Below are 8,135 nucleotides of genomic sequence, written 5' to 3' on the forward strand. Positions count from 1 at the left end.
CGGATCGAAAAGTTCAAAACCAGAACAATCATGTCATGTTGAACAACATGTCTTCTGTGTCCTTGACGTACGCAAGCTTCGAGGACTAATAAGGACTCGGACCACTATCTTTTTGTAGCGAAGATACGCACCCGTAAACACAAGGCAAGTTCTACGTCGATATGCTGCAATCACAACAGACAGCTGAACGATTTCTACTCCTCTTACACTCCTGCTCTCTGAGAGAGCACTCATCATATACTCGGGAACTGTGGGATGGCATTTCAAGATTCTTACGTACAGCTTCAAACGAAACCATTCGGAGAAAAGAAAAAAGAACAGCTGATACGATGAGGAGTCTCGTGACGCAGTGTAGAAAAAACAGATATCCTACCTTGCACCGTTACAATGTACCACAAGAAGTGCGGGATGGGTAGATACCGGGAGTTGAAGAGGGAAACGAGACGCATTTGCAGACAAAAAAAAGACAGGCCGAAATGCGTACTTGACCAGCTGGTCGACAGGAGTGACGCTGGAAAAATCGACGAAAGTATGCGGCGACTAACAAGAGGTTTTAAAACCGGAGCATACACTAGTAGAACACCGGAGGTGATCTAGAACCCGATGCCCAGAGCATACTAAAATTATAGAGGGAACACTTTTCCAGGCTGCTGAACCGCAATGAAAGTGTAACATCTGGAGAAGGCGAACCCGATACCCCAATTGATGACGATGGCATAGATGTTCTACTACGTTGAGATTCGTATAGCAATTACCCGCCTGATTTATATCGCATATGAGGTCTTATCGAGCATTGTGTGTAAAATTTTAGTCAACAAACTGATTGGACCTTATCTGTGTGACTTTAGACCTGGAAAATCTACTATCAACCAGATTTTCACCATGCACCATATCATCAACAATATACAGGTTTAATGTTCAATAATTGAAATATTTAAAGTGCGTGTTTCCTTGATTTATAATGAATTTTACACACATATTTTTAACTTTTAAATAACTATCATTTCACCTATTCGGTTCCACACATTTGTTTTGTATTAAATACTTGTAGGACAAAAATAACTTTTATTCCATACTTACTTTCAATTAAATCCATTTATTCATACAATAAGAAAATGGTTGCAAGCAAGTAAAAAATAAGTGTTACTATATTTTGTAAACGTATAAACAAAATAAAAATTATAACGTTAAAACAAAATTCATTAAAAAAAAAAAAATATTTCAGAATTTCCTTTATCTGGGTAAATCCCGATGATGGGACGGCCAGGTTGCATTTTTTTCTCAAAGCACAAAAAGGAGTTCAAAGCGAAAGAACTGGAAACGCCTAGTTTTTAGTCCGAACCGCGCTAGTTTTTTGAAGCGCGGTATTTATTTCCTGCCAATCGCGTATTTGGTTCTTCTGCAAAATGTGTACATATTAAAGGGTTGCAAGAATTAATTCACGCTATGAATGCAACAGAGAATTTATGAATTCATCTCATAACTCGAGTTAAGCGCCGACGCTGAGTTGGAATTATGTGAATGCAGATACAGAGAAGACATTGTGAGTTGCTGTTTATCGCTAGCAGGTAGACTCAGCTCATTCATCTCATAAACAAACCCAACTCACACTCATATCATCAACCAGCAGTGAATGCAAAGCGTTAGCGTTCGCTTAGTAGTGGAATAGTGTGTGATCGTCACTTATTGTTATGTGAATTCATTGTTTCTCTCATTCTTTTAACAGAACACTGTGCACCCATAGTGTTCAGCTAAGCAAGCAAATAGAGAAGATAAACGGAAGGGTTTTCCCCACAACATGTTTGCCTGCATTGTACTGGCCGTAGACGCTTAATCGAGACAGTTTATTAAATATTTAAATTCGTCATTTGTTTTGTGTATACGGAGATAAAATGGGTAAAATAGTTTTGGCAGATTTTTATTTTAATATTTCATATTTTTCATCAAAAATAATGGATGTAAGTAATTGATCGCGAAATTCAGTGCAATTGTTTGTGTGTCTCTGTTTTACAAAAATAGGTAACATTAGATGAATCTGCATCGTCAACCCAGTCGACGCCTGTACTAAGGCAGCAGCTTAATGAAATTAAGGATAATATAGTGAAAGAGAAATATACAGTGGTTATTGAAGCTGGGAAATTTTTGGCAAGGTTGAATAGATTTAAAAAGAGTTTTTTTTCAATTGTTCCAAAGGACAGGTTTTAGTTCTAAAATATTTTTATTTTTTATAATATTTTGTTAAATCTATTAATCCCTAAATAAACTTTATGAAAAATTGCAATAAAATTGAATATTGGAAACATTTTTTTTATCCATATTCGTATGTAATTATCTATGCGTATTTACATACTTCTTTCTAGTCGTGCAACTAGAATAACTCGAGTTAACAGTTGTTAATTCACACGAACATCATTCACTCATCCAACATCCTTCTTGCACAGAATTAATTCACACTAATGCCCTTTAGTACATATGTAAACCTTTTATTTCGAAACGAATAAAAGAAATGTTAGTTGATACAAAAGTTAAAATTATAAATGTAAATCTCTTTAAAAAACGGAGAAATACGCATTTTAAATATTTGACTTTTTTGAATTTCAAGGGGTCAGTAGGGTAAACTGGCCTGTTTTTTGACATTTTTTATACACATTTTTATTCTACAATAGAACTCTTTTCACATAGCATGAGGAATATCGTGTAGTGTAGAAACAAACTTTTTCGGAATTTTTAGAAGACATCTGTCGGAAAAATGGCTGGGTGAATGAGATGAGTTTTTGACTGGCGGATACGATTTCTCATGTTTGTATCATCTGAAACACAAAAACCCATTTTATTCTTAAAAAGTACATGGATGGTTATCGTCCCTACTAGAATCAAAACAAAATGTTGATAAATAAAAAAGCATTTCACGTTTTTTTTTTTTTAATTTTTCCCCATTTTTTTTACATACTTTTTGTCATAACATTGTCATTAAATTATAAAAAATAAAGGGACGATAGCCGGGCGTTTTGTGAACATTAAAAAAATTAAACAAATCGGTTGAGTAGTTCGACCGGAATCATGTCCGCCAGTTTAAAAAAGTGTGTTTTGAAAAAGACGCGTTTAAAGTTTGAGGTACTGAAAAAGGATACAAAGATGTGCACTCCGAACGTTCGAACGTCGAACGGTATTATTATTTTTTGACTTTTTTCGAAACCTTCCAATGATAAAGTGGATTTCACCATTAATTCTAAGGGTATAACTGAACAGAAAATGCAAAAAAAAATTTAAAAAAGATTACCCTACTGACCCCTTAAATCAGTGTTTCCCAAAGTGGGCGATAACGCCCCTTTGTGGGCGCTGCAGGTGTCAAGGGGGGCGGTAAGAGACCCAGGAAGAAAATGGGGCGTTGTGTAGAGGCCTGGGGGGTTATTTGCAATTTTATTTAGCTAGGAGGCCTCTTAGACAACGACTACATGAGCTCTCGACTCTCAACAACAACTTGTGAGCATCAACTAATATGAATTAAAAGATTGCTCAAACTCGGTTCTATATTTCTCTCCGCGTAGTTCATATATCTCTCCTATTTTATTGAATATAGAAAAAATGAAAATCATGTCCATCGGTGGCTCCGTTTCATAACGGGGCATTTCTACAGGATAGAATTTATAGAATACTAACTGTCAAACGTATTGCTATTGCCATTGCCAAATATGTATGTGGGCATTTGCTATCATAATACAATCATTTGCGCAAAGGTGTAGGGTAGGTAGGTTCGAGCTGATGTAGCGCATGCTTTGAGCTCTTGAAAAATTTATTTTATCACTTGCGAAATGACGTCGGGTAGGTAGCTGATGTAGCGCACGTTTTGAGCTTTTGAACTCCTTAAATCTTTTATGTGGAAAATAAAAAAGGATCTTTATCCTTTCTTACAAATGTAGTTCTGGGGAAAATAAGATAATACGAAAAGGAGAAAGGTACTTTTTTCACAAATGTATTTCTAGGAAAAATAAGAATTCATATTTTTGGACTACTATATAATAATTGTGCTTAAGTATTCCTATATATATTTATATATATTTATTTTATATTCATTTGTGGTTTTGCGCGCAATAGATGAGCATTTCTTACGCCTCCTTTACACTACTCGCGAAGTTAAACGTATTTCTCAAAGCAAAACAATGCCGGTAGTAAAAAAGAAGAGACGGCAATACTGTGCGGAATACATTAATTCGGATTCATTGAAAATCCCACAAACCCATCCTCGCCTTTGTGTCTTCTATGTCTAAAAACATTTTCGAATGAAGCAATGAAGCCTTCAAGACTGCAAGATCATTTGAATAAAATGCATCCAGATAAGAGAGACAAAAATATAGCATATTTTCAAGACCTAGAGAAGAAGCATAATACTCAGCAAAGTGTAGCAAAACTATTTTCGGCGGCTGCTAAGCAAGATGACGACGGACTTCGAGCTTCGTACAATATCTCTTTGTTAATTGCTCAAAAAGGCAAACCACATAACATCGGAGAAGAGTTAATATTGCCAGCAATAAATGAAGTAATAACTACTGTGCTTCATAAACCGGCCGCAGATATTATCCAAAAAATACCAAAAGGCGAAACCATATTCAATATATTGGAAAAGTTTTGCGATGAGAAAGAGATTCCTTTGAAAAATATTATTTCAATTGCTACGGATGGCGCTCCGGCTATGATAGGGTGCCATAAAGGCTTTAAAGGCATAAAGGCACTTAAAAATTAAAATTTCAGATATCCTTGGTGTAAATTGCGTTATTCATAGACAACATTTAGTTGCTAGAAACTTAAGTGAAAAACTATTTCAATCACTGCAATATGTCATCAAAGCAGTCAATAAAATCCGCAACAGCTCTTTGAATGATAGATTATTTCATCAGCTTTGTGTTACTAATGGCGAGGATTTCAATCGTTTGTTGTTTCATACTGAAGATCGTTGGCTATCAAGAGGCAATTGTCTGACTCGATTCTACAACCTGTTTGACTCTGTTATAGAGTTCTTGAAAACTAAAGATACAGAATTTCAAGACAAGCTCATAACATCAAAGAATGATATAGCTTACATGGCAGACCTGTATAAATTGTTCAACGACATGAATCTCCAACTGCAAGGCGATAAACTAAATTTAATTAAAACAAAAAACGTCGTTGCTGCTTTCGCAGCCAAACTGCTTCTACACAAAAAAAAATCTGGGCAGGGTTTCACAATTTTCCGAATTTATCAGTATCATGCAGTAACGACGAATTGTTTGCCTACTGCCAACATTTGGAAAACCTTCACATTGACTTCACCGAACGATACCAGGACATTTTGAACTTAGAATTACCAGACTGGGTGTTGGATCCGTTTTCAAATGTCAACACAGCAATGTCACCTCAGCTGGAAGAAGAACTTATAGAATTGACAACAAACAAGGAAATAAAAATCAAGTTCAAAAATGGTTACCAAGAATTTTGGCTACAAAAACCGATCTCGCAATTGTACCCTGGACAATCCTGGTCAATCGTTCAACGATTCTTGATAGCATTCCCATCGTCATATTTGTGTGAACGCGGATTTAGTGCTGTGACAACACTGCTTACTAAAAATAGAAATCTTTTGCTTGTTACCGAACGTGGCGACTTGCGACTGTTCTTGAGTAAATTGGAACCTGATATTAACAAACAGCATCAAATTCATCCTTCACATTAATTTTTATGTATGGATCGATTATTTTAGTTTTATTTTTAATAAAAGATTCTCTGTTTTAATACTATAAAGTTGTGTTTCAATAATCATTCTTATTGGCAGGTGGAGCCCGTAAGAGTTAACTTGAGACCTAAGCGCCGTTGTATGTTACCTACTGCTGGTTATAGTAAAAGTTTCGTTTAGAATTTTACGTTAATATACATATCGTCACCTGAAATGCAAAATAACGTATCATCAAAATATTCGAAATTCAGTGTCTTATTGATTACGCTTCATTACTTCAAATTACATACATAATATTACATATGTTCAACATTTTCAAATTCTGCGGTCAGATATAAACCAGTTTTAACCGATATTAAAATTTTGTTTCACTCATGTTCCATTTTATTTCGTGTTTCATTCATGCCACTGTAAATTTCCGAAAATGTTGTTACGTTAATTTGCATTTCAGGTGACGATATATAAGTCACAATAATTAATTCGAAGTTATAGTGGTTTTTAAATAGGTGAAAAAGGGGGGCGCTAAAAAAATATTTATTCTCAAAGTGGGCGGTAGACAAAATAAGTTTAGGAACCACTGCCTTAAATGCAAAGATCTTCTCCGAGTTACCCATTTTAACGCTGAAAACGGGGGATATTATTTTAAAATTTAAGCCCAAACTCTATGAGTCCCTTATTATTCCCGTCCTGATATATGGTCCGCAGTTGATGAACGATGGACTGTACGAAATATACGGCATTGACATAGTTCAGCGAATCAAGAGACAGCGGCTGCGCTGCTAGGTCATCTTGTCCGAATGGAAGAGAACACTCTATGTGTGAAGATTTTCTATTCAGTACTCGCCACTGGAAGCAAAGGAAGAGAAATACCTTCACTCCGTTGGAGAGGTCGGGCGGGGAAGGACCTGGCTGCACTTGGTATCTCGAATTGGCGCCAAATAACGAAAAGAAGAAACGACTAACGCGATGTTGTTAACTCGGCTATAACCGTGTAAACGGTGTCTACGCAAATAAAAAAGAAGAATAACTTTTTGTATAAATTTCGCATTTTATTTGTAACTCTATTAAGTTTTTAACCGTTAAAGTATTAAATATTTCAATGTTTTTAATATTCACTGAAATGAGTTAAACTATGAGTTTTTTATGATTTGTTTTATTACTGATAGATTTTATATATTTTTGCATTGAACTCCGCTCACCGATCCACCTCCGGGACTTATCAGAATAATGAAAATTCTAAATAGATTTTATATTACTCGTCACATGATATTGAATTTTGTATCGACGGTATTATCATTATTTTTTCTTATTTTTATTTCATTACAAAATATGTAATTTTTTCCTTATTTGCAACCATTTTTTTATTGTATCCATAAATGGATTTCAACTAAAGTTTAATATGGAATTAAAGTTATTTTTACACTATTTAATATAAAATAAATATTTAGAAACGAATTAGTGAAGTATTACTGATGTAAAAGTTTAAAATATAAGTGTAAAGTTCATCAAAAGTTGGATAATCATTATCTTTAATTAGTTGAATTTTTGAACTTTAAATGCAGCGACAGCATTTTACATTTTTTCTTAACCTGGAGAATCTCTTCTATCCATAGATACCAATTGTAACCCCGAAGTCGGGGATGCTATTGTAAATCACAGCCGGAACACAAAAAATGTGAAATTTGTTTTACGCTCAAACTTAACAAGGAGAAAAAATTTAACTTTTGGCACACGACCTAAGATGCATACAAAAAATAAGTATTAAACTAATTGACCTGGTCTTAAATTTCTAATTTAACAACCCGATTTTTCCGTTAATTCAAAATATGATTTATATGTTACATACCTAATTTCACGTTACACTATGGTATTTTGAAAGTCACATAATTTTCTAGTTTTAGATTAAGATCAGACAATCTGCATTCAAAATTTAAGACATAAACAAAGACTTAAACAAAGCTCAATTATTGATGAGCAAAGAGCGATAAGATATACACTATTTATCGAAAGATCATAACCATAATCGATCAGAAACTCCTCCCCATTACTAATTTTCATTCACATTTCACTTCATATTAGTTCAGCCAGTATGGGGTCGTCACATACACATTTAAATTTAAATTTAATTTATAGTAAAAATTACGCTCAAATATGCGTTCTCTAATAAAAAATTGGGGAAAATTTAGAATAGTATCCCCGGATTTCGGGGATAAAATAGGTATCATGGGAAAGGTGACGTTCTCCAGATCAAGAAAATATATATCTATAGTTGCCGCTGACTTGTAATGGGTATTCGCTTGCTCTTGCAAGATTGGAGATTGGGTTGCAATTATATTTTTGCGTGACATTGCACGCAAATATACATGGAGGGGAAACTTTAGTATACGATCCCACGATTTCAGGGTTAAAAGTGATATGGTTGAATAGG

At 34.6% G+C, this 8,135-nt stretch overlaps 1 protein-coding gene across 2 annotated transcripts in view; it reads right to left on the reverse strand.

Annotated features, from left to right (window-relative positions):
- The window catches only part of LOC105225884 (protein trapped in endoderm-1), a 61,734-nt gene extending 54,022 nt beyond the window's left edge, over window positions 1-7,712 (reverse strand). For both annotated transcript variants that reach the window (XM_049454699.1, XM_049454697.1), the window contains exon 1: window positions 7,554-7,712. The gene's annotated coding sequence lies outside the window, so the exon portion shown is untranslated. The remainder of the gene's footprint in view (window positions 1-7,553) is intronic.
- Between the last annotated feature and the right edge of the window lie 423 nt (window positions 7,713-8,135).

This window comes from Bactrocera dorsalis, chromosome 4, assembly GCF_023373825.1.
Source record: "Bactrocera dorsalis isolate Fly_Bdor chromosome 4, ASM2337382v1, whole genome shotgun sequence".
Taxonomy (NCBI): Eukaryota; Metazoa; Arthropoda; class Insecta; order Diptera; family Tephritidae; genus Bactrocera; species Bactrocera dorsalis.